Below are 24,566 nucleotides of genomic sequence, written 5' to 3' on the forward strand. Positions count from 1 at the left end.
AGAGGTATGTGACTGTAGGTGGAGGTAAAGAGGTATGTGACTGTAGGTGTAGGTTTAGAGGTATGTGACTGTAGGTGGAGGTAAAGAGGTATGTGACTGTAGGTGGAGGTAAAGAGGTATGTGACTGTAGGTGGAGGTAAAGAGGTATGTGACTGTAGGTGGAGGTAAAGAGGTATGTGCCTGTAGGTGGAGGTAAAGAGGTATGTGACTGTAGGTGGAGGTAAAGAGGTATGTGACTGTAGGTGGAGGTAAAGAGGTATGGGACTGTAGGTGGAGGTAAAGAGGTATGGGACTGTAGGTGGAGGTAAAGAGGTATGTGACTGTAGGTGGAGGTAAAGAGGTATGTGACTGTAGGTGGAGGTAAAGAGGTATTTGACTGTAGGTGGAGGTAAAGAGGTATGTGACTGTAGGTGGAGGTATAGAGGTATGTGACTGTAGGTGGAGGTAAAGATGTATGTGACTGTAGGTGGAGGTAAAAGAGGTATGTGACTGTAGGTGGAGCTAAAGAGGTATGGGACTGTAGGTGGAGGTAAAGAGGTATGGGACTGTAGGTGGAGGTAAAGAGGTATGGGACTGTAGGTGGAGGTAAAGAGGTATGTGACAGTAGGTGGAGGTAAAGAGGTATGTGACTGCAGGTGGAGGTAAAGAGGTATGTGACTGTAGGTGGAGGTAAAGAGGTATGTGACTGTAGGTGGAGGTAAAGAGGTATGTGACTGTAGGTGGAGGTAAAGAGGTATGTGGCCGGGTAGGTGGAGGTAAAAGAGGTATGTGACTGTAGGTGGAGGTAAAGAGGTATGTGACTGTAGGTGGAGGTAAAGAGGTATGTGACTGTAGGTGGAGGTAAAGAGGTATGTGACTGTAGGTGGAGGTAAAGAGGTATGTGACTGTAGGTGGAGGTATAGAGGTATGTGACTGTAGTTGGAGGTAAAGAGGTATGTGACTGTAGGTGGAGGTAAAGAGGTATGTGACTGTAGGTGGAGGTGAAAGAGGTATGTGACTGTAGGTGGAGGTAAAGAGGTATGTGACTGTAGGTGGAGGTAAAGAGGTATGGGACTGTAGGTGGAGGTAAAGAGGTATGGGACTGTAGGTGGAGGAAAAGAGGTATGTGACTGTAGGTGGAGGTAAAGAGGTATGTGACTGTAGGTGGAGGTAAAGAGGTATGGGACTGTAGGTGGAGGTAAAGAGGTATGTGACTGCAGGTGGAGGTAAAGAGGTATGGGACTGCAGGTGGAGGTAAAGAGGTATGTGACTGTAGGTGGAGGTAAAGAGGTATGTGACTGTAGGTGAAGGTAAAGAGGTATGTGACTGTAGGTGGAGGTAAAGAGGTATGTGACTGTAGGTGGAGGTAAAGAGGTATGTGACTGTAGGTGGAGTTAAAGAGGTATGTGACTGTAGGTGGAGGTAAAGAGGTATGTGACTGTAGGTGGAGGTAAAGAGGTATGTGACTGTAGGTGGAGGTAAAGAGGTATGTGACTGTAGGTGGAGGTATAGAGGTATGTGACTGTAGGTGGAGGTAAAGAGGTATGTGACTGTAGGTGGAGGTAAAGAGGTATGTGACTGTAGGTGGAGGTAAAGAGGTATGTGACTGTAGGTGGAGGTAAAGAGGTATGGGACTGTAGGTGGAGGAAAAGAGGTATGTGACTGTAGGTGGAGGTTAAGAGGTATGTGACTGTAGGTGGAGGTAAAGAGGTATGTGACTGTAGGTGGAGGTAAAGAGGTATGTGACTGTAGGTGAAGGTAAAGAGGTATGTGACTGTAGGTGAAGGTAAAGAGGTATGTGACTGTAGGTGGAGGTAAAGAGGTATGTGACTGCAGGTGGAGGTAAAGAGGTATGTGACTGTAGGTGGAGGTAAAGAGGTATGGGACTGTAGGTGGAGGTAAAGAGGTATGTGACTGCAGGTGGAGGTAAAGAGGTATGTCACTGTAGGTGGAGGTAAAGAGGTATGGGACTGTAGGTGGAGGTAAAGAGGTATGTGACTGCAGGTGGAGGTAAAGAGGTATGTGACTGGTGGTGGAGGTAAAGAGGTATGTTACTGCAGGTGGAGGTAAAGAGGTATGTGACTGTAGGTGGAGGTAAAGAGGTATGTGACTGAAGGTGGAGGTAAAGAGGTATGGGACTGTAGGTGGAGGTAAAGAGGTATGTGACTGAAGGTGGAGGTAAAGAGGTATGTGACTGTAGGTGGAGGTAAAGAGGTATGTGACTGTAGGTGGAGGTATAGAGGTATGTGACTGTAGGTGGAGGTAAAGAGGTATGTGACTGTAGGTGGAGGTAAAGAGGTATGTGACTGTAGGTGGAGGTAAAGATGGTATGTGACTGTAGGTGGAGGTAAAGAGGTATGTGACTGTAGGTGGAGGTAAAGAGGTATGTGACTGTAGGTGGAGGTAAAGAGGTATGTGACTGTAGGTGGAGGTAAAGAGGTATGTGACTGTAGGTGGAGGTAAAGAGGTATGTGACTGTAGGTGGAGGTAAAGAGGTATGTGACTGTAGTTGGAGGTAAAGAGGTATGTGACTGTAGGTGGAGGTAAAGAGGTATGTGACTGTAGGTGGAGGTAAAGAGGTATGTGACTGTAGGTGGAGGTAAAGAGGTATGTGACTGTAGGTGGAGGTAAAGAGGTATGGGACTGTAGGTGGAGGTAAAGAGGTATGGGACTGTAGGTGGAGGAAAAGAGGTATGTGACTGTAGGTGGAGGTAAAGAGGTATGTGACTGTAGGTGGAGGTAAAGAGGTATGGGACTGTAGGTGGAGGTAAGAGGTATGTGACTGCAGGTGGAGGTAAAGAGGTATGGGACTGCAGGTGGAGGTAAAGAGGTATGTGACTGTAGGTGGAGGTAAAGAGGTATGTGACTGTAGGTGAAGGTAAAGAGGTATGTGACTGTAGGTGGAGGTAAAGAGGTATGTGACTGTAGGTGGAGGTAAAGAGGTATGTGACTGTAGGTGGAGTTAAAGAGGTATGTGACTGTAGGTGGAGGTAAAGAGGTATGTGACTGTAGGTGGAGGTAAAGAGGTATGTGACTGTAGGTGGAGGTAAAGAGGTATGTGACTGTAGGTGGAGGTATAGAGGTATGTGACTGTAGGTGGAGGTAAAGAGGTATGTGACTGTAGGTGGAGGTAAAGAGGTATGTGACTGTAGGTGGAGGTAAAGAGGTATGTGACTGTAGGTGGAGGTAAAGAGGTATGGGACTGTAGGTGGAGGAAAAGAGGTATGTGACTGTAGGTGGAGGTTAAGAGGTATGTGACTGTAGGTGGAGGTAAAGAGGTATGTGACTGTAGGTGGAGGTAAAGAGGTATGTGACTGTAGGTGAAGGTAAAGAGGTATGTGACTGTAGGTGAAGGTAAAGAGGTATGTGACTGTAGGTGGAGGTAAAGAGGTATGTGACTGCAGGTGGAGGTAAAGAGGTATGTGACTGTAGGTGGAGGTAAAGAGGTATGGGACTGTAGGTGGAGGTAAAGAGGTATGTGACTGCAGGTGGAGGTAAAGAGGTATGTCACTGTAGGTGGAGGTAAAGAGGTATGGGACTGTAGGTGGAGGTAAAGAGGTATGTGACTGCAGGTGGAGGTAAAGAGGTATGTGACTGGTGGTGGAGGTAAAGAGGTATGTTACTGCAGGTGGAGGTAAAGAGGTATGTGACTGTAGGTGGAGGTAAAGAGGTATGTGACTGAAGGTGGAGGTAAAGAGGTATGGGACTGTAGGTGGAGGTAAAGAGGTATGTGACTGAAGGTGGAGGTAAAGAGGTATGTGACTGTAGGTGGAGGTAAAGAGGTATGTGACTGTAGGTGGAGGTATAGAGGTATGTGACTGTAGGTGGAGGTAAAGAGGTATGTGACTGTAGGTGGAGGTAAGAGGTATGTGACTGTAGGTGGAGGTAAAGATGGTATGTGACTGTAGGTGGAGGTAAAGAGGAATGTGACTGTAGGTGGAGGTAAAGAGGTATGTGACTGTAGGTGGAGGTAAAGAGGTATGTGACTGTAGGTGGAGGTAAAGAGGTATGGGACTGTAGGTGGAGGAAAAGAGGTATGTGACTGTAGGTGGAGGTAAAGAGGTATGTGACTGTAGGTGTAGGTTAAGAGGTATGTGACTGTAGGTGGAGGTAAGAGGTATGTGACTGTAGGTGGAGGTAAAGAGGTATGGGACTGCAGGTGGAGGTAAAGAGGTATGTGACTGTAGGTGGAGGTAAGAGGTATGTGACTGTAGGTGAAGGTAAAGAGGTATGTGACTGTAGGTGGAGGTAAAGAGGTATGTGACTGTAGGTGGAGGTAAAGAGGTATGTGACTGTAGGTGGAGGTAAAGAGGTATGTGACTGTAGGTGGAGGTAAAGAGGTATGTGACTGTAGGTGGAGGTAAAGAGGTATTTGACTGTAGGTGGAGGTAAAGAGGTATGTGACTGTAGGTGGAGGTATAGAGGTATGTGACTGTAGGTGGAGGTAAAGAGGTATGTGACTGTAGGTGGAGGTAAAGAGGTATGTGACTGTAGGTGGAGGTAAAGAGGTATGTGACTGTAGGTGGAGGTAAAGAGGTATGTGACTGTAGGTGGAGGTAAAGAGGTATGTGACTGTAGGTGGAGGTAAAGAGGTATGTGACTGTAGGTGGAGGTAAAGAGGTATGGACTGTAGGTGGAGGTAAAGAGGTATGGGACTGTAGGTGGAGGTAAAGAGGTATGGGACTGTAGGTGGAGGTAAAGAGGTATGGGACTGTAGGTGGAGGTAAAGAGGTATGTGACTGTAGGTGGAGGTAAAGAGGTATGTGACTGTAGGTGGAGGTAAAGAGGTATGTGACTGTAGGTGGAGGTAAAGAGGTATGGGACTGTAGGTGGAGGTAAAGAGGTATGGGACTGTAGGTGGAGGTAAAGAGGTATGGGACTGTAGGTGGAGGTAAAGAGGTATGTGACTGTAGGTGGAGGTAAAGAAGTATGTGACTGTAGGTGGAGGTAAAGAGGTATGTGACTGTAGGTGGAGGTAAAGAGGTATGTGACTGTAGGTGGGAGGTAAAGAGGTATGTGACTGTAGGTGGAGGTAAAGAGGTATGTGACTGTAGGTGGAGGTAAAAAGAGGTATGTGACTGTAGGTGGAGGTAAAGAGGTATGGGACTGTAGGTGGAGGGTAAAGAGGTATGGGACTGTAGGTGGAGGTAAAGAGGTATGTGACTGTAGGTGGAGGTAAAGAGGTATGGGACTGTAGGTGGAGGTAAAGAGGTATGTGACTGCAGGTGGAGGTAAAGAGGTATGTGACTGTAGGTGGAGGTAAAGAGGTATGGGACTGTAGGTGGAGGTAAAGAGGTATGTGACTGTAGGTGGAGGTAAAGAGGTATGGGACGGGAGGCCTGGAGGTAAAGAGGTATGTGACTGTAGGTGGAGGTAAAAGAGGTATGGGACTGCAGGTGGAGGTAAAGAGGTATGGACTGTAGGTGGAGGTAAAGAGGTATGTGACTGTAGGTGGAGGTAAAGAGGTATGTGACTGGAGGTGGAGGTAAAGAGGTATGTGACTGTAGGTGGAGGTAAAGAGGTATGTGACTGTAGGTGGAGGTAAAGAGGTATGTGACTGTAGGTGGAGGTAAAGAGGTATGGACTGTAGGTGGAGGTAAAGAGGTATGGGACTGGTGTAGGTGGAGGTAAAGAGGTATGGGACTGTAGGTGGAGGTAAAGAGGTATGGGACTGTAGGTGGAGGTAAAGAGGTATGTGACTGTAGGTGGAGGTAAAGAGGTATGTGACTGTAGGTGGAGGTAAAGAGGTATGTGACTGTAGGTGGAGGTAAAGAGGTATGTGACTGTAGGTGGAGGTAAAGAGGTATGTGAATGTAGGTGGAGGTAAAGAGGTATGTGACTGTAGGTGGAGGTAAAGAAGTATGTGACTGTAGGTGGAGGTAAAGAGGTATGTGACTGTAGGTGGAGGTAAAGAGGTATGTGACTGTAGGTGGAGGTAGAGAGGTATGTGACTGTAGGTGGAGGTAAAGAGGTATGTGACTGTAGGTGGAGGTAAAGAGGTATGTACGGAGGTGGAGGAAGAGGTATGGGACTGTAGGTGGAGGTAAAGAGGTATGGGACTGTAGGTGGAGGTAAAGAGGTATGGGACTGTAGGTGGAGGTAAAGAGGTATGTGACTGTAGGTGGAGGTAAAGAGGTATGGGACTGTAGGTGGAGGGTAAAGAGGTATGTGACTGCAGGTGGGAGGTAGGAAGAGGTATGTGACTGTAGGTGGAGAGTGAAGAGGTATGGGACTGTAGGTGGAGGTAAAGAGGTATGTGACTGTAGGTGGAGGTAAAGAGGTATGGGACTGTAGGTGGAGGTAAAGAGGTATGTGACTGTAGGTGGAGGTAAAGAGGTATGGGACTGGCAGGTGGGAGGTAAAGAGGTATGGACTGTAGGTGGAGGTAAAGAGGTATGGGACTGTAGGTGGAGGTAAAGAGGTATGTGACTGCAGGTGGAGGTAAAGAGGTATGTGACTGTAGGTGGAGGTAACGAGGTATGTGACTGTAGGTGGAGGTAAAGAGGTATGTGACTGTAGGTGGGAGGTAAAGAGGTATGGACTGTAGGTGGAGGTAAAGAGGTATGGGACTGTAGGTGGAGGTAAAGAGGTATGGGACTGTAGGTGGAGGTAAAAGAGGTATGGGTACTGGAGGTGGTAGGTGAAGAGGTATGTGACTGCAGGTGGAGGTGGAGAAGAGGTATGTGACTGGAGGTGGAGGTAAAGAGGTATGATGGGGGGGAGGTGGAGGTAGAGAGGTGTAGATGACTGGAGGTGGAGGTGAAGAGGCATGTGACTGGAGGTGGAGGTAAAGAGGTATGTGACTGGAGGTGGAGGTAAAGAGGCATGTGACTGTAGGTGGAGGTGAAGAGGCAGGTGACTTGGTAGGTGGAGGTAAAGAGGTATGTGACTGCAGGTGGAGGGTAAAGGGGTATGGGACTGGAGGTGGAGGTAAAGAGGTATGGGACTGCAAGGTGGAGGTAAAGAGGCAGGCGACTGGTAGGTGGGAGGTAAAGAGGCATGGGACTGGTAGGTGGAGGTAAAGAGGTATGTGACTGCAGGTGGGAGGTAAAGAGGTATGTGACTGTAAAGGTGGGAGGTAAAAGAGGTATGGGACTGTAGGTGGAGGGTAAAGAGGTATGTGACTGTAGGTGGAGGTAAAGAGGTATGGGACTGTAGGTGGAGGTAAAGAGGTATGTGACTGCAGGTGGAGGTAAAAGAGGTATGGGACTGTAGGTGGAGGTAAAGAGGTATGGGACTGGGGAGGGTGGAGGTAAAGAGGTATGTGACTGCAGGTGGAAGGGCAAGAGGTATGCGACTGGAGGTGGAGGTAAAGAGGTATGTGACTGCAGGTGGGAGAGGAAAGAGGTATGTGACTGTAGGTGGAGGTAAAGAGGTATGGGACTGGAGGTGGAGGTAAAGAGGTATGTGACGGGGGCAGGTGGAGGTAAAGAGGTATGTGACTGTAGGTGGAGGTAAAGAGGTATGGGACTGTAGGTGGAGGTAAAGAGGTATGTGACTGCAGGTGGAGGTAAAAGAGGTATGTGACTCTAGGGTGGAGGTAAAGAGGTATGTGACTGCAGGTGGAGGTAAAGAGGTATGTGACTGTAGGTGGAGGTAAAGAGGTATGTGACTGCAGGTGGAGGTAAAGAGGCATGTGACTGTTAGCAGTCACTCTGGTTGTAATTCCAAGATGGCAGCAGTGTATGTTCAAAGTTTCAGACGGATAACTTGAAGTATGAGCCAACTACATGACATTTAGTGTGAAGTCACCCACGTACATTTCGGGCAAATCGTGAAGGTAGACATTTACTTTCATATTACATTTTTTGCAAGAATATCGTCAAATCTGTATACTTGGACTTTGATTGAGCTTTCCCAGTATTAGTAGCTATATCATAAGTTCAACATTCGCAAAACAACCAGTTTTCATAACTTCATAACTGAATATTCTTAGGAGATTTTTGTCCAAAAGGACAAGGCATGCTGTCGCACAAGGTTAGACAGGGTTTCCAGGTACTCCCGTAAAGACCAGCTCATTGGCTATCTAGCTAGTTTGACCCCGATTGGTGCTCATTTGACAAAGTTAGAGTCGATCAAGTGAAGACCGCCCGCGTCATCGGCGTGCCATGAAGGCGTCGCTCTCTGACTAAATTTGGTGTCCTATAGGATATACTAGTGAAGTCTGGTTGCATTCTAGGATCTCTGAGGAATACATACGAACGTGATTTGACTGGTTGAAACAACGTTTACGGTTAGATTTTCACAGATTCCTTTCTTTGCAAATTGAACGAGTGGAAATACAAAATCGATCGTGCATGCTATATGGACCTTTTTAGGATATGAAAAAGGATTTTAATCTAACAAAACGACACTTCATGTTATCTCTGGGACCCTTTGGATGATAAATCAGAGCAAGATTTCAGAATGTAACATTTCACCTTCAGAGGAGAATTTATCAAACCTATCGCGGTGAAAAAAGTGTTTTGTTGTTAGGAGCTCTCCTCAAACAACAGCATGGCATTTTTTCGCAGTAATAGCTACTGTAAATTGGACGGTTAAATTAACAACAATGTAAGCTTTCAGCTGATATAAGACACTTATATGATACGACAACCACTGTGATTATTATTATCTGACCCTGCTGGTCATTTATGAACATTTGAACATCTTGGCCATGTTCTGTTATAATCTCCACCCGGCACAGCCAGAAGAGGACTGGCCACCACTCATAGCCTGGTTCCTCTCTAGGTTTCTTCCTAGGTTTTGGCCTTTCTAGGGAGTTTTTCCTAGCCACCGTGCTTCTACACCTGCATTGCTTGCTGTTTGGGGTTTTAGGCTGGGTTTCTGTACAGCACTTTGAGATATCAGCTGATGTACGAAGGGCTATATAAATAAATTTGATTTGATTTAAAAAAATACATTTGATTTGATTTGATATGTACCGACATTTGTTGTTTCTCTAAAATCTGCGATCGTGACACAAGGCTCTGCGTGATACAAGGCTCTGCGTGACACAAGGCTCTGCGTGACACAAGGCTCTGCGTGACACAAGGCTCTGCGTGACACAAGGCTCTGCGTGACACAAGGCTCTGCGTGACACAAGGCTCTGCGTGACACAAGGCTCTGCGTGACACAAGGCTCTGCGTGACACAAGGCTCTGCGTGACACAAGGTGCTGCGTGACACAAGGCTCTGCGTGACACAAGGCTCTGCGTGACACAAGGCTCTGCGTGACACAAGGCTCTGCGTGACACAAGGCTCTGCGTGACACAAGGCTCTGCGTGATTTACAACTGTCCCGTTGACAGGACGCCGATCCCTGAATGCCTCCTGGCACTCCGGTGTCCACCGGAAATGAGCATGCTTCTCTGTAAGCTCATGAAGGGGTTTGGCTACAGCAACGAAATACAAATCTATTAAGCTGGGGCCATTCATGGACTTTCCGAATTTTTCTGGGAATCTGTGGCGATGATGTTTGGAAACGATGTGTCCAATGTAGGTTACTTGTCAGCAGAAGAGACAGCACTTGGAGGGTTTCAATTTCAGGTTGGCTTGGCGTAGCCGATCGAACACAGGAGATGAAACATGTCATCTAGATATACTAGGCAGGTCTCCCATTGCATTCAGGTCAGGACGCGGTCCGTTAGACGTTGAGACGTCACCTGTGCCTTGCAGAGCCCAAAAGGCATCACATTCCTGTCAGAGGCCCTTCCTGCTGCAGAAAGCGGCCGCCTTAAAGGCCCTGGGAGTAAGGCCAAAGTGCTACATCATTTTGCCGTCGGGTATCTAGAGTGTCTTGGATACGAGCAAGTGGACATGCATCCTTAACAGTATGCTTATTTAGAGCCCTGTAGTCCACACATAGACGGTATGTCTGGTCCTTTTTGCCTACCATGACTATCGGTGAAACCCAGGTGCCGTGGCTTGGAGAGGCTGCTCTAGTTTCAAGACTTTGCTGCTCGGCATTGAGCTGCTTTTTAAATGTCATCTGCCGTGATTGCTGCTTCGCAGGCGGCCCAGGCGACACGCAGGCGGCCCAGGGGACACGCAGGCGGCCCAAGCGACACGACAGGCGGCCCAGGCGACACGCAGGCGGCCCAGGCGACACGCAGGCGGCCCAGGCGACACGCAGGCGGCCCAGGCGACACGCAGGCGGCCCAGGCGACACGCAGGCGGCCCAGGCGACACGCAGGCGGCCCAGGCGACACGCAGGCGGCCCAGGCGACACGCAGGCGGCCCAGGCAACACGCAGGCGGCCCAGGCAATGTCTGAATATCATGCTGTACAAGACTACTGCGACCAAGATCAGTACAAGTTACTGTGAGGTTCCTTCTGATTGGCTCGATAACACCATTACAAGTTACTGTGATATTCCTTCTAATTGGCTCGATAACGTCATTACAAGTTACTGTGATATTCCTTCTGATTGGCTCGATAACATCATTACAAGTTACTGTGATATTCCTTCTGATTGGCTCGATAACGTCATTACAAGTTACTATGAGATTCCTTCTGATTGGCTCGATAACGTTATGGAAAAAGGGTATATTTTATAGATAACTCTTGCTGTGTAAAAAAAATGTTGGACTAGTTTTCAGGCCTTTTGTGTGGGTTTTGAGTGGTCATTGGGCCAGAGATTTTAGCTTGACCTGGCAACCCTGACACACACACCCCTCCGGTCCTCCCCACCATCCACTCAGCAACAGCCTGCCTCACTGCCTGACAGTCAGCAGCAGGTCACAGTTAAATTGATATTTTTCAAGATAAATGCCATGGCGGCTGCGGTGCATTTTAGAAATAGCCCAAAAACCCACAACCCACCACCAATACATCTTCACCCGCAACATCGTTTTCAAAGTAGCCTAATTTGGCAGGAAAACTGCAAACATGGCAAAAATGTTAACAGCAATTATATCGCTTCTTTCACTGTTTTGATCAGAACATAGATGACAATTCCTGCTTCGGATATTCTGCCGTCCAAGATAATTTATACCAAGATAACTTAAACCGGAACTGTGGCAGGTGCAGACAAATATGAGCGTCTCTCCAGTTGGTAACTCTTTCAGGGAAATCCAACCCTTTGCTGCGGCCGACTTTAACAATGTCCCATTCAGCTAATCACGTCCATTGTTACCGTTCGGAAGAGCAACAGGATACTATGTTATCAACACATAGTTAAGCAAAATAAATTAAACAATAAATGAAACTGTGCTCTAATTCCCACCTTTCAATGAAAACACATTATTATTAGATCAGATAGATGTGTTGTAAATGATACCAAATAATGACATTAACAAATACAATGTGAGAGTAGGGGGACTCCCCTGGCGGGTCGTGAACCCAGGAGTAGGGGGACTCCCCTGGCGGGTCGTGAACCCAGGAGTAGGGTGACTCCCCTGGCGGGTAGTGAACCTAGGAGTAGGGTGACTCCCCTGGCGGGTTGTGAACCCAGGAGTAGGGTGACTCCCCTGGCGGGTTGTGAACCCAGGAGTAGGGGGACTCCCCTAGCGGGTCGTGAACCCAGGAGTAGGGGGACTCCCCTGGCGGGTCGTGAACCCAGGAGTAGGGTGTCTCCCCTGGCGGGTCGTGAACCCCGGAGTAGGGTGACTCCCCTGGCGGGTCGTGAACCCAGGAGTAGGGTGACTCCCCTGGCGGGTCGTGAACCCAGGAGTAGGGTGACTCCCCTGGCGGGTCGCGTACCCAGGAGTAGGGTGACTCCCCTAGCGGGTCGTGAACCCAGGAGTAGGGTGACTCCCCTAGCGGGTAGCGAACCCAGGAGTAGGGTGACTCCCCTGGCGGGCCATGAACCCAGGAGTAGGGTGACTCCCCTGGCGGGTCGTGAACCCAGGAGTAGGGTGACTCCCCTAGCGGGTAGCAAACCCAGGAGTAGGGTGACTCCCCTAGCGGGTCGCGAACCCAGGAGTAGGGTGACTCCCCTGGCGGGTCTTGAACCCAGGAGTAGGGGGACTCCCCTAGCGGGTAGCAAACCCAGGAGTAGGGTGACTCCCCTAGCGGGTCGCGAACCCAGGAGTAGGGTGACTCCCCTGGCGGGTCGCGTACCCAGGAGTAGGGTGACTCCCCTGGCGGGTCGTGACCCAGGAGTAGGGTGACTCCCCTGGCGGGTCGTGAACCCAGGAGTAGGGTGACTCCTCTGGCGGGTCGTGAACCCAGCAGTAGGGTTAATATGCCCCACCAACATTAGACAACTATACAAAAAAACTGTTGAAATAAAAATTGTTGAAATAAGTTAATCAATCAATGATGAGAGAGAATAGTTAAGTCCACTGATAACTGACACAGACATGGTGTAGTAGCAGCAAGATCTGAATGCTGTGAACCAAGAGGCTCCGAGTTCAAATCCCGGTGAGGACATGTTGAATTATAATTACTGTATAAATGAACACGCAGAATGCATTTCAAAGTGTGTCGAATATGTCAGTTTAAAACGCAATGTTAAAATCACTGTGTTTGGGAGTATCCCTAACCTAAGAGCTGTGAATGGACCCGTGGTTCACCAATCAGGGCCTTGATGGGCTTGGCATCAGTAACGAGGCATGCTGCGTAATGAAATACACAGACATGTTCTTGGAACGGTCCCATGAAATGGGTCTACACCACAAATACCTTGTTCTGAGAACACAGCACCAGGTTCCGTGTATTTTTGATGTGACGTAGATGGAATATTCTCCTTGCCCGGAATGTCCGGCACCGGAATGTTCTTGAAAAGAACTGGAATGTTTTTGAAAAGAACCGTAATGTTCTTGAAAAGAACCGGTATGTTCTTGAAAAGAACCGGTATGTTCTTGAAAAGAACCGGAATGTTCTTGAAAAGAACCGGAATGTTCTTGAAAAGTTCTCATGAAACGTTTCTAGAACCGTTAATGTTGTATATTCTTGACATTAATGGAATGCTCTCCTAACTTTAACACCAAAACTTAATAAAAACGGTTCTTAGAAGGTTTTTTGTTAACATAAATAGAATGTTCCTCTAACTAATGGGAAACTGGACCCTCAAACATTAGAGGGATCTACCGGTAACATTATGAAAACGTTCTCTGTCCATAGAATTGTTAGCTGGGTAGCTGCTCCGCTCTGCCCTGTTGCAACATCATTTATGGGCTTGTTGATTAAAATCTATTCATTATTATTTCAATCATTGGCTGAGCCAAGAGATAGTGACTTATATGACGTTCAGGGCTGGGGTTTGGTGATGTATAGGGTTACAGAGGGTATGAGAGGATATGTGGCGTTGGGACTGAAAGCTGGCAGCTTAGTCTAACGAAACGTCTCTCTGTCCCATGTAAAATAACTTACCCCCCCCCCCCTCCAACGCAACACATGGGGGGGCTTGTTTGTGTTCTGTGTGTCTCATTCAATGAGACGGGGAAGGCGATAAACACCATGGGTCATCTGTGAGTGACTGTTTATCAATTCTGTATGATCTAGTGGTTCTGATCTGCTGGATTTAATATACACAATGTGTGCTGTGAGAGAGGGCACTTTTTGAATGCTGTTGACATGAGTTAGATTGATGTAGAAAGTCCTGTGTTATTGTTGTTAACCTGGCAGAGAGTCTTAATGCAGTGCTCTTTGAACTTCAACCAAGATAATATTAGGAGAAGCGTGTTGGTTTATTGCTAATTCGCTGAGGCACGTTTTATCTGCCAAGTTATCAGCTGTAAACACGTCACTCAACAAGTATCATCAGTTGGTCTGCTTTCATTCTACTGAATAGTGAAGTCAGGGGTTATATACTGTACTGTACTAGTCTATCTCTGGTTAAATAGTGAAGTCAGGGGTTATATACTGTACTAGTCTATCTCTGGTTAAATAGTGAAGCCAGGGGTTATATACTGTACTGTACTAGTCTATCTCTGGTTAAATAGTGAAGTCAGGGGTTATATACTGTACTAGTCTATCTCTGGTTAAATAGTGAAGTCAGGGGTTATATACTGTACTAGTCTATCTCTGGTTAAATAGTGAAGTCAGGGGTTATATACTGTACTAGTCTATCTCTGGTTAAATAGTGAAGTCAGGGGTTATATACTGTACTAGTCTATCTCTGGTTAAATAGTGAAGTCAGGGGTTATATACTGTACTAGTCTATCTCTGGTTAAATAGTGAAGCCAGGGGTTATATACTGTACTGTACTAGTCTATCTCTGGTTAACTAGTGAAGTCAGGGGTTATATACTGTACTGTACTAGTCTATCTCTGGTTAAATAGTGAAGTCAGGGGTTATATACTGTACTAGTCTATCTCTGGTTAAATAGTGAAGTCAGGGGTTATATACTGTACTGTACTAGTCTATCTCTGGTTAAATAGTGAAGTCAGGGGTTATATACTGTACTGTACTAGTCTATCTCTGGTTAAATAGTGAAGTCAGGGGTTATATACTGTACTAGTCTATCTCTGGTTAACTAGTGAAGTCAGGGGTTATATACTGTACTGTACTAGTCTTTCTCTGGTTAAATAGTGAAGTCAGGGGTTATATACTGTACTGTACTAGTCTTTCTCTGGTTAAATAGTGAAGTCAGGGGTTATATACTGTACTAGTCTATCTCTGGTTAAATAGTGAAGTCAGGGGTTATATACTGTACTAGTCTATCTCTGGTTAAATAGTGAAGTCAGGGGTTATATACTGTACTGTACTAGTCTTTCTCTGGTTAAATAGTGAAGTCAGGGGTTATATACTGTACTAGTCTATCTCTGGTTAAATAGTGAAGTCAGGGGTTATATACTGTACTGTACTAGTCTATCTCTGGTTAAATAGTGAAGTCAGGGGTTATACTGTACTGTACTAGTCTATCTCTGGTTAAATAGTGAAGTCAGGGGTTATATACTGTACTGTACTAGTCTATCTCTGGTTAAATAGTGAAGTCAGGGGTTATATACTGTACTAGTCTATCTCTGGTTAAATAGTGAAGTAGGGGGTTATATACTGTACTAGTCTATCTCTGGTTAAATAGTGAAGTCAGGGGTTATATACTGTACTGTACTAGTCTATCTCTGGTTAAATAGTGAAGTCAGGGGTTATATACTGTACTGTACTAGTCTATCTCTGGTTAAATAGTGAAGTCAGGGGTTATATACTGTACTAGTCTATCTCTGGTTAAATAGTGAAGCCAGGGGTTATATACTGTACTAGTCTATCTCTGGTTAAATAGTGAAGTCAGGGGTTATATACTGTACTAGTCTATCTCTGGTTAAATAGTGAAGTCAGGGGCTATATACTGTACTGTACTAGTCTATCTCTGGTTAAATAGTGAAGCCAGGGGTTATATACTGTACTAGTCTATCTCTGGTTAAATAGTGAAGTCAGGGGTTATATACTGTACTGTACTAGTCTATATCTGGTTAAATAGTGAAGTCAGGGGTTATATACTGTACTGTACTAGTCTATTTCTGGTTAAATAGTGAAATCAGGGGTTATATACTGTACTGTACTAGTCTATCTCTGGTTAAATAGTGAAGTCAGGGGTTATATACTGTACTAGTCTATCTCTGGTTAAATAGTGAAGTCAGGGGTTATATACTGTACTGTACTAGTCTATATCTGGTTAAATAGTGAAGCCAGGGGTTATATACTGTACTGTACTAGTCTATATCTGGTTAAATAGTGAAGTCAGGGGTTATATACTGTACTAGTCTATCTCTGGTTAACTAGTGAAGCCAGGGGTTATATACTGTACTAGTCTATCTCTGGTTAAATAGTGAAGTCAGGGGTTATATACTGTACTAGTCTATCTCTGGTTAAATAGTGAAGTCAGGGGTTATATACTGTACTAGTCTATCTCTGGTTAACTAGTGAAGTCAGGGGCTATATACTGTACTAGTCTATCTCTGGTTAAATAGTGAAGCCAGGGGTTATATACTGTACTGTACTAGTCTATATCTGGTTAAATAGTGAAGTCAGGGGTTATATACTGTACTAGTCTATCTCTGGTTAAATAGTGAAGTCAGGGGTTATATACTGTACTAGTCTATCTCTGGTTAAATAGTGAAGCCAGGGGTTATATACTGTACTAGTCTATCTCTGGTTAAATAGTGAAGTCAGGGGTTATATAATGTACTGTACTAGTCTATCTCTGGTTAAATAGTGAAGTCAGGGGCTATATACTGTACTAGTCTATCTCTGGTTAAATAGTGAAGTCAGGGGTTATATACTGTACTAGTCTATCTCTGGTTAAATAGTGAAGTCAGGGGTTATATACTGTACTGTACTAGTCTATATCTGGTTAAATAGTGAAGTCAGGGGTTATATACTGTACTAGTCTATCTCTGGTTAAATAGTGAAGTCAGGGGTTATATACTGTACTAGTCTATCTCTGGTTAAATAGTGAAGTCAGGGGTTATATACTGTACTAGTCTATCTCTGGTTAAATAGTGAAGTCAGGGGTTATATACTGTACTGTACTAGTCTATCTCTGGTTAAATAGTGAAGTCAGGGGTTATATACTGTACTGTACTAGTCTATCTCTGGTTAAATAGTGAAGTCAGGGGTTATATACTGTACTGTACTAGTCTATCTCTGGTTAAATAGTGAAGTCAGGGGTTATATACTGTACTAGTCTATCTCTGGTTAAATAGTGAAGTCAGGGGTTATATACTGTACTGTACTAGTCTATCTCTGGTTAAATAGTGAAGTCAGGGGCTATATACTGTACTAGTCTATCTCTGGTTAAATAGTGAAGTCAGGGGTTATATACTGTACTGTACTAGTCTATATCTGGTTAAATAGTGAAGTCAGGGGTTATATACTGTACTAGTCTATCTCTGGTTAAATAGTGAAGTCAGGGGTTATATACTGTACTGTACTAGTCTATATCTGGTTAAATAGTGAAGTCAGAGGTTATATACTGTACTAGTCTATCTCTGGTTAAATAGTGAAGTCAGGGGTTATATACTGTACTAGTCTATCTCTGGTTAAATAGTGAAGTCAGGGGTTATATACTGTACTAGTCTATCTCTGGTTAAATAGTGAAGTCAGGGGTTATATACTGTACTAGTCTATCTCTGGTTAAATAGTGAAGTCAGGGGTTATATACTGTACTAGTCTATCTCTGGTTAAATAGTGAAGTCAGGGGTTATATACTGTACTGTACTAGTCTATCTCTGGTTAAATAGTGAAGTCAGGGGTTATATACTGTACTGTACTAGTCTATCTCTGGTTAAATAGTGAAGTCAGGGGTTATATACTGTACTAGTCTATCTCTGGTTAAATAGTGAAGTCAGGGGTTATATACTGTACTAGTCTATCTCTGGTTAAATAGTGAAGTCAGGGGTTATACTGTACTGTACTAGTCTATCTCTGGTTAAATAGTGAAGTCAGGGGTTATACTGTACTGTACTAGTCTATCTCTGGTTAAATAGTGAAGTCAGGGGTTATATACTGTACTGTACTAGTCTATCTCTGGTTAAATAGTGAAGTCAGGGGTTATATACTGTACTGTACTAGTCTATCTCTGGTTAAATAGTGAAGTCAGGGGTTATATACTGTACTAGTCTATCTCTGGTTAAATAGTGAAGCCAGGGGTTATATACTGTACTAGTCTATCTCTGGTTAAATAGTGAAGTCAGGGGTTATATACTGTACTAGTCTATCTCTGGTTAAATAGTGAAGTCAGGGGCTTTATACTGTACTGTACTAGTCTATCTCTGGTTAAATAGTGAAGCCAGGGGTTATATACTGTACTAGTCTATCTCTGGTTAACTAGTGAAGCCAGGGGTTATATACTGTACTAGTCTATCTCTGGTTAAATAGTGAAGTCAGGGGTTATATACTGTACTAGTCTATCTCTGGTTAAATAGTGAAGTCAGGGGTTATATACTGTACTAGTCTATCTCTGGTTAACTAGTGAAGTCAGGGGCTATATACTGTACTAGTCTATCTCTGGTTAAATAGTGAAGCCAGGGGTTATATACTGTACTGTACTAGTCTATATCTGGTTAAATAGTGAAGTCAGGGGTTATATACTGTACTGTACTAGTCTATCTCTGGTTAAATAGTGAAGCCAGGGGTTATATACTGTACTAGTCTATCTCTGGTTAAATAGTGAAGTCAGGGGTTATATACTGTACTAGTCTATCTCTGGTTAAATAGTGAAGTCAGGGGTTAGATACTGTACTGTACTAGTCTATATCTGGTTAAATAGTGAAGCCAGGGGTTATATACTGTACTGTACTAGTCTATATCTGGTTAAATAGTGAAGCCAGGGGTTATATACTGTACTAGTCTATCTCTGGTTAAATAGTGAAGTCAGGGGTTATATACTGTACTGTACTAGTCTATATCTGGTTAAATAGTGAAGTCAGGGGTTATATACTGTACTGTACTAGTCTATTTCTGGTTAAATAGTGAAATCAGGGGTTATATACTGTACTGTACTAGTCTATCTCTGGTTAAATAGTGAAGTCAGGGGTTATATACTGTACTAGTCTATCTCTGGTTAAATAGTGAAGTCAGGGGTTATATACTGTACTGTACTAGTCTATATCTGGTTAAATAGTGAAGCCAGGGGTTATATACTGTACTGTACTAGTCTATATCTGGTTAAATAGTGAAGTCAGGGGTTATATACTGTACTAGTCTATCTCTGGTTAAATAGTGAAGTCAGGGGTTATATACTGTACTAGTCTATCTCTGGTTAACTAGTGAAGTCAGGGGCTATATACTGTACTAGTCTATCTCTGGTTAAATAGTGAAGCCAGGGGCTATATACTGTACTAGTCTATCTCTGGTTAACTAGTGAAGCCAGGGGTTATATACTGTACTAGTCTATCTCTGGTTAAATAGTGAAGTCAGGGGTTATATACTGTACTAGTCTATCTCTGGTTAAATAGTGAAGTCAGGGGTTATATACTGTACTAGTCTATCTCTGGTTAACTAGTGAAGTCAGGGGCTATATACTGTACTAGTCTATCTCTGGTTAAATAGTGAAGCCAGGGGTTATATACTGTACTGTACTAGTCTATATCTGGTTAAATAGTGAAGTCAGGGGTTATATACTGTACTATTCTATCTCTGGTTAAATAGTGAAGTCAGGGGTTATATACTGTACTAGTCTATCTCTGGTTAAATAGTGAAGCCAGGGGTTATATACTGTACTAGTCTATCTCTGGTTAAATAGTGAAGTCAGGGGTTATATAATGTACTGTACTAGTCTATCTCTGGTTAAATAGTGAAGTCAGGGGTTATATACTGTACTAGTCTATCTCTGGTTAAATAGTGAAGTCAGGGGTTATATACTGTACTGTACTAGTCTATCTCTGGTTAAATAGTGAAGTCAGGGGCTATATACTGTACTAGTCTATCTCTGGTTAAATAGTGAAGTCAGGGGTTATATACTGTACTAGTCTATCTCTGGTTAAATAGTGAAGTCAGGGGTTATATACTGTACTGTACTAGTCTATATCTGGTTAAATAGTGAAGTCAGGGGTTATATACTGTACTAGTCTATCTCTGGTTAAATAGTGAAGTCAGGGGTTATATACTGTACTAGTCTATCTCTGGTTAAATAGTGAAGTCAGGGGTTATATACTGTACTAGTCTATCTCTGGTTAAATAGTGAAGTCAGGGGTTATGTACTGTACTAGTCTATCTCTGGTTAAATAGTGAAGTCAGGGGTTATGTACTGTACTAGTCTATCTCTGGTTAAATAGTGAAGTCAGGGGTTATATACTGTACTGTACTAGTCTATCTCTGGTTAAATAGTGAAGTCAGGGGTTATATACTGTACTGTACTAGTCTATCTCTGGTTAAATAGTGAAGTCAGGGGTTATATACTGTACTAGTCTATCTCTGGTTAAATAGTGAAGTCAGGGGTTATATACTGTACTAGTCTATCTCTGGTTAAATAGTGAAGTCAGGGGTTATATACTGTACTGTACTAGTCTATCTCTGGTTAAATAGTGAAGTCAGGGGCTATATACTGTACTAGTCTATCTCTGGTTAAATAGTGAAGTCAGGGGTTATATACTGTACTGTACTAGTCTATATCTGGTTAAATAGTGAAGTCAGGGGTTATATACTGTACTAGTCTATCTCTGGTTAAATAGTGAAGTCAGGGGTTATATACTGTACTGTACTAGTCTATATCTGGTTAAATAGTGAAGTCAGAGGTTATATACTGTACTAGTCTATCTCTGGTTAAATAGTGAAGTCAGGGGTTATATACTGTACTAGTCTATCTCTGGTTAAATAGTGAAGTCAGGGGTTATATACTGTACTAGTCTATCTCTGGTTAAATAGTGAAGTCAGGGGTTATATACTGTACTAGTCTATCTCTGGTTAAATAGTGAAGTCAGGGGTTATATACTGTACTGTACTAGTCTATCTCTGGTTAAATAGTGAAGTCAGGGGTTATATACTGTACTGTACTAGTCTATCTCTGGTTAAATAGTGAAGTCAGGGGTTATATACTGTACTGTACTAGTCTATCTCTGGTTAAATAGTGAAGTCAGGGGTTATATACTGTACTAGTCTATCTCTGGTTAAATAGTGAAGTCAGGGGTTATATACTGTACTAGTCTATCTCTGGTTAAATAGTGAAGTCAGGGGTTATACTGTACTGTACTAGTCTATCTCTGGTTAAATAGTGAAGTCAGGGGTTATATACTGTACTGTACTAGTCTATCTCTGGTTAAATAGTGAAGTCAGGGGTTATATACTGTACTAGTCTATCTCTGGTTAAATAGTGAAGTCGGGGGTTATATACTGTACTAGTCTATCTCTGGTTAAATAGTGAAGTCAGGGGTTATATACTGTACTGTACTAGTCTATCTCTGGTTAAATAGTGAAGTCAGGGGTTATATACTGTACTGTACTAGTCTATCTCTGGTTAAATAGTGAAGTCAGGGGTTATATACTGTACTAGTCTATCTCTGGTTAAATAGTGAAGCCAGGGGTTATATACTGTACTAGTCTATCTCTGGTTAAATAGTGAAGTCAGGGGTTATATACTGTACTAGTCTATCTCTGGTTAAATAGTGAAGTCAGGGGCTTTATACTGTACTGTACTAGTCTATCTCTGGTTAAATAGTGAAGCCAGGGGTTATATACTGTACTAGTCTATCTCTGGTTAACTAGTGAAGCCAGGGGTTATATACTGTACTAGTCTATCTCTGGTTAAATAGTGAAGTCAGGGGTTATATACTGTACTAGTCTATCTCTGGTTAAATAGTGAAGTCAGGGGTTATATACTGTACTAGTCTATCTCTGGTTAAATAGTGAAGTCAGGGGTTATATACTGTACTAGTCTATCTCTGGTTAACTAGTGAAGTCAGGGGCTATATACTGTACTAGTCTATCTCTGGTTAAATAGTGAAGCCAGGGGTTATATACTGTACTGTACTAGTCTATATCTGGTTAAATAGTGAAGTCAGGGGTTATATACTGTACTGTACTAGTCTATCTCTGGTTAAATAGTGAAGCCAGGGGTTATATACTGTACTAGTCTATCTCTGGTTAAATAGTGAAGTCAGGGGTTATATACTGTACTAGTCTATCTCTGGTTAAATAGTGAAGTCAGGGGCTATATACTGTACTGTACTAGTCTATCTCTGGTTAAATAGTGAAGCCAGGGGTTATATACTGTACAAGTCTATCTCTGGTTAAATAGTGAAGTCAGGGGTTATATACTGTACTGTACTAGTCTATTTCTGGTTAAATAGTGAAATCAGGGGTTATATACTGTACTGTACTAGTCTATCTCTGGTTAAATAGTGAAGTCAGGGGTTATATACTGTACTAGTCTATCTCTGGTTAAATAGTGAAGTCAGGGGTTATATACTGTACTGTACTAGTCTATATCTGGTTAAATAGTGAAGCCAGGGGTTATATACTGTACTGTACTAGTCTATATCTGGTTAAATAGTGAAGTCAGGGGTTATATACTGTACTAGTCTATCTCTGGTTAACTAGTGAAGCCAGGGGTTATATACTGTACTAGTCTATCTCTGGTTAAATAGTGAAGTCAGGGGTTATATACTGTACTAGTCTATCTCTGGTTAAATAGTGAAGTCAGGGGTTATATACTGTACTAGTCTATCTCTGGTTAACTAGTGAAGTCAGGGGCTATATACTGTACTAGTCTATCTCTGGTTAAATAGTGAAGCCAGGGGTTATATACTGTACTGTACTAGTCTATATCTGGTTAAATAGTGAAGTCAGGGGTTATATACTGTACTAGTCTATCTCTGGTTAAATAGTGAAGTCAGGGGTTATATACTGTACTAGTCTATCTCTGGTTAAATAGTGAAGTCAGGGGTTATATACTGTACTGTACTAGTCTATATCTGGTTAAATAGTGAAGTCAGAGGTTATATACTGTACTAGTCTATCTCTGGTTAAATAGTGAAGTCAGGGGTTATATACTGTACTAGTCTATCTCTGGTTAAATAGTGAAGTCAGGGGTTATATACTGTACTAGTCTATCTCTGGTTAAATAGTGAAGTCAGGGGTTATATACTGTACTGTACTAGTCTATCTCTGGTTAAATAGTGAAGTCAGGGGTTATATACTGTACTGTACTAGTCTATCTCTGGTTAAATAGTGAAGTCAGGGGTTATATACTGTACTGTACTAGTCTATCTCTGGTTAAATAGTGAAGTCAGGGGTTATATACTGTACTGTACTAGTCTATCTCTGGTTAAATAGTGAAGTCAGGGGTTATATACTGTACTAGTCTATCTCTGGTTAAATAGTGAAGTCAGGGGTTATATACTGTACTAGTCTATCTCTGGTTAAATAGTGAAGTCAGGGGTTATACTGTACTGTACTAGTCTATCTCTGGTTAAATAGTGAAGTCAGGGGTTATATACTGTACTGTACTAGTCTATCTCTGGTTAAATAGTGAAGTCAGGGGTTATATACTGTACTAGTCTATCTCTGGTTAAATAGTGAAGTCGGGGGTTATATACTGTACTGTACTAGTCTATCTCTGGTTAAATAGTGAAGTCAGGGGTTATATACTGTACTGTACTAGTCTATCTCTGGTTAAATAGTGAAGTCAGGGGTTATATACTGTACTGTACTAGTCTATCTCTGGTTAAATAGTGAAGTCAGGGGTTATATACTGTACTGTACTAGTCTATCTCTGGTTAAATAGTGAAGTCAGGGGTTATATACTGTACTAGTCTATCTCTGGTTAAATAGTGAAGCCAGGGGTTATATACTGTACTAGTCTATCTCTGGTTAAATAGTGAAGTCAGGGGTTATATACTGTACTAGTCTATCTCTGGTTAAATAGTGAAGTCAGGGGCTTTATACTGTACTGTACTAGTCTATCTCTGGTTAAATAGTGAAGCCAGGGGTTATATACTGTACTAGTCTATCTCTGGTTAACTAGTGAAGCCAGGGGTTATATACTGTACTGTACTAGTCTATCTCTGGTTAAATAGTGAAGTCAGGGGTTATATACTGTACTAGTCTATCTCTGGTTAAATAGTGAAGTCAGGGGTTATATACTGTACTGTACTAGTCTATCTCTGGTTAAATAGTGAAGTCAGGGGCTATATACTGTACTAGTCTATCTCTGGTTAAATAGTGAAGTCAGGGGTTATATACTGTACTGTACTAGTCTATATCTGGTTAAATAGTGAAGTCAGGGGTTATATACTGTACTAGTCTATCTCTGGTTAAATAGTGAAGTCAGGGGTTATATACTGTACTGTACTAGTCTATATCTGGTTAAATAGTGAAGTCAGAGGTTATATACTGTACTAGTCTATCTCTGGTTAAATAGTGAAGTCAGGGGTTATATACTGTACTAGTCTATCTCTGGTTAAATAGTGAAGTCAGGGGTTATATACTGTACTAGTCTATCTCTGGTTAAATAGTGAAGTCAGGGGTTATATACTGTACTAGTCTATCTCTGGTTAAATAGTGAAGTCAGGGGTTATATACTGTACTGTACTAGTCTATCTCTGGTTAAATAGTGAAGTCAGGGGTTATATACTGTACTGTACTAGTCTATCTCTGGTTAAATAGTGAAGTCAGGGGTTATATACTGTACTGTACTAGTCTATCTCTGGTTAAATAGTGAAGTCAGGGGTTATATACTGTACTAGTCTATCTCTGGTTAAATAGTGAAGTCAGGGGTTATATACTGTACTAGTCTATCTCTGGTTAAATAGTGAAGTCAGGGGTTATACTGTACTGTACTAGTCTATCTCTGGTTAAATAGTGAAGTCAGGGGTTATATACTGTACTGTACTAGTCTATCTCTGGTTAAATAGTGAAGTCAGGGGTTATATACTGTACTAGTCTATCTCTGGTTAAATAGTGAAGTCGGGGGTTATATACTGTACTGTACTAGTCTATCTCTGGTTAAATAGTGAAGTCAGGGGTTATATACTGTACTGTACTAGTCTATCTCTGGTTAAATAGTGAAGTCAGGGGTTATATACTGTACTGTACTAGTCTATCTCTGGTTAAATAGTGAAGTCAGGGGTTATATACTGTACTAGTCTATCTCTGGTTAAATAGTGAAGCCAGGGGTTATATACTGTACTAGTCTATCTCTGGTTAAATAGTGAAGTCAGGGGTTATATACTGTACTAGTCTATCTCTGGTTAAATAGTGAAGTCAGGGGCTTTATACTGTACTG

Source organism: Salvelinus alpinus, chromosome 10 (genome assembly GCF_045679555.1).
Source record: "Salvelinus alpinus chromosome 10, SLU_Salpinus.1, whole genome shotgun sequence".
NCBI lineage: Eukaryota > Metazoa > Chordata > Actinopteri > Salmoniformes > Salmonidae > Salvelinus > Salvelinus alpinus.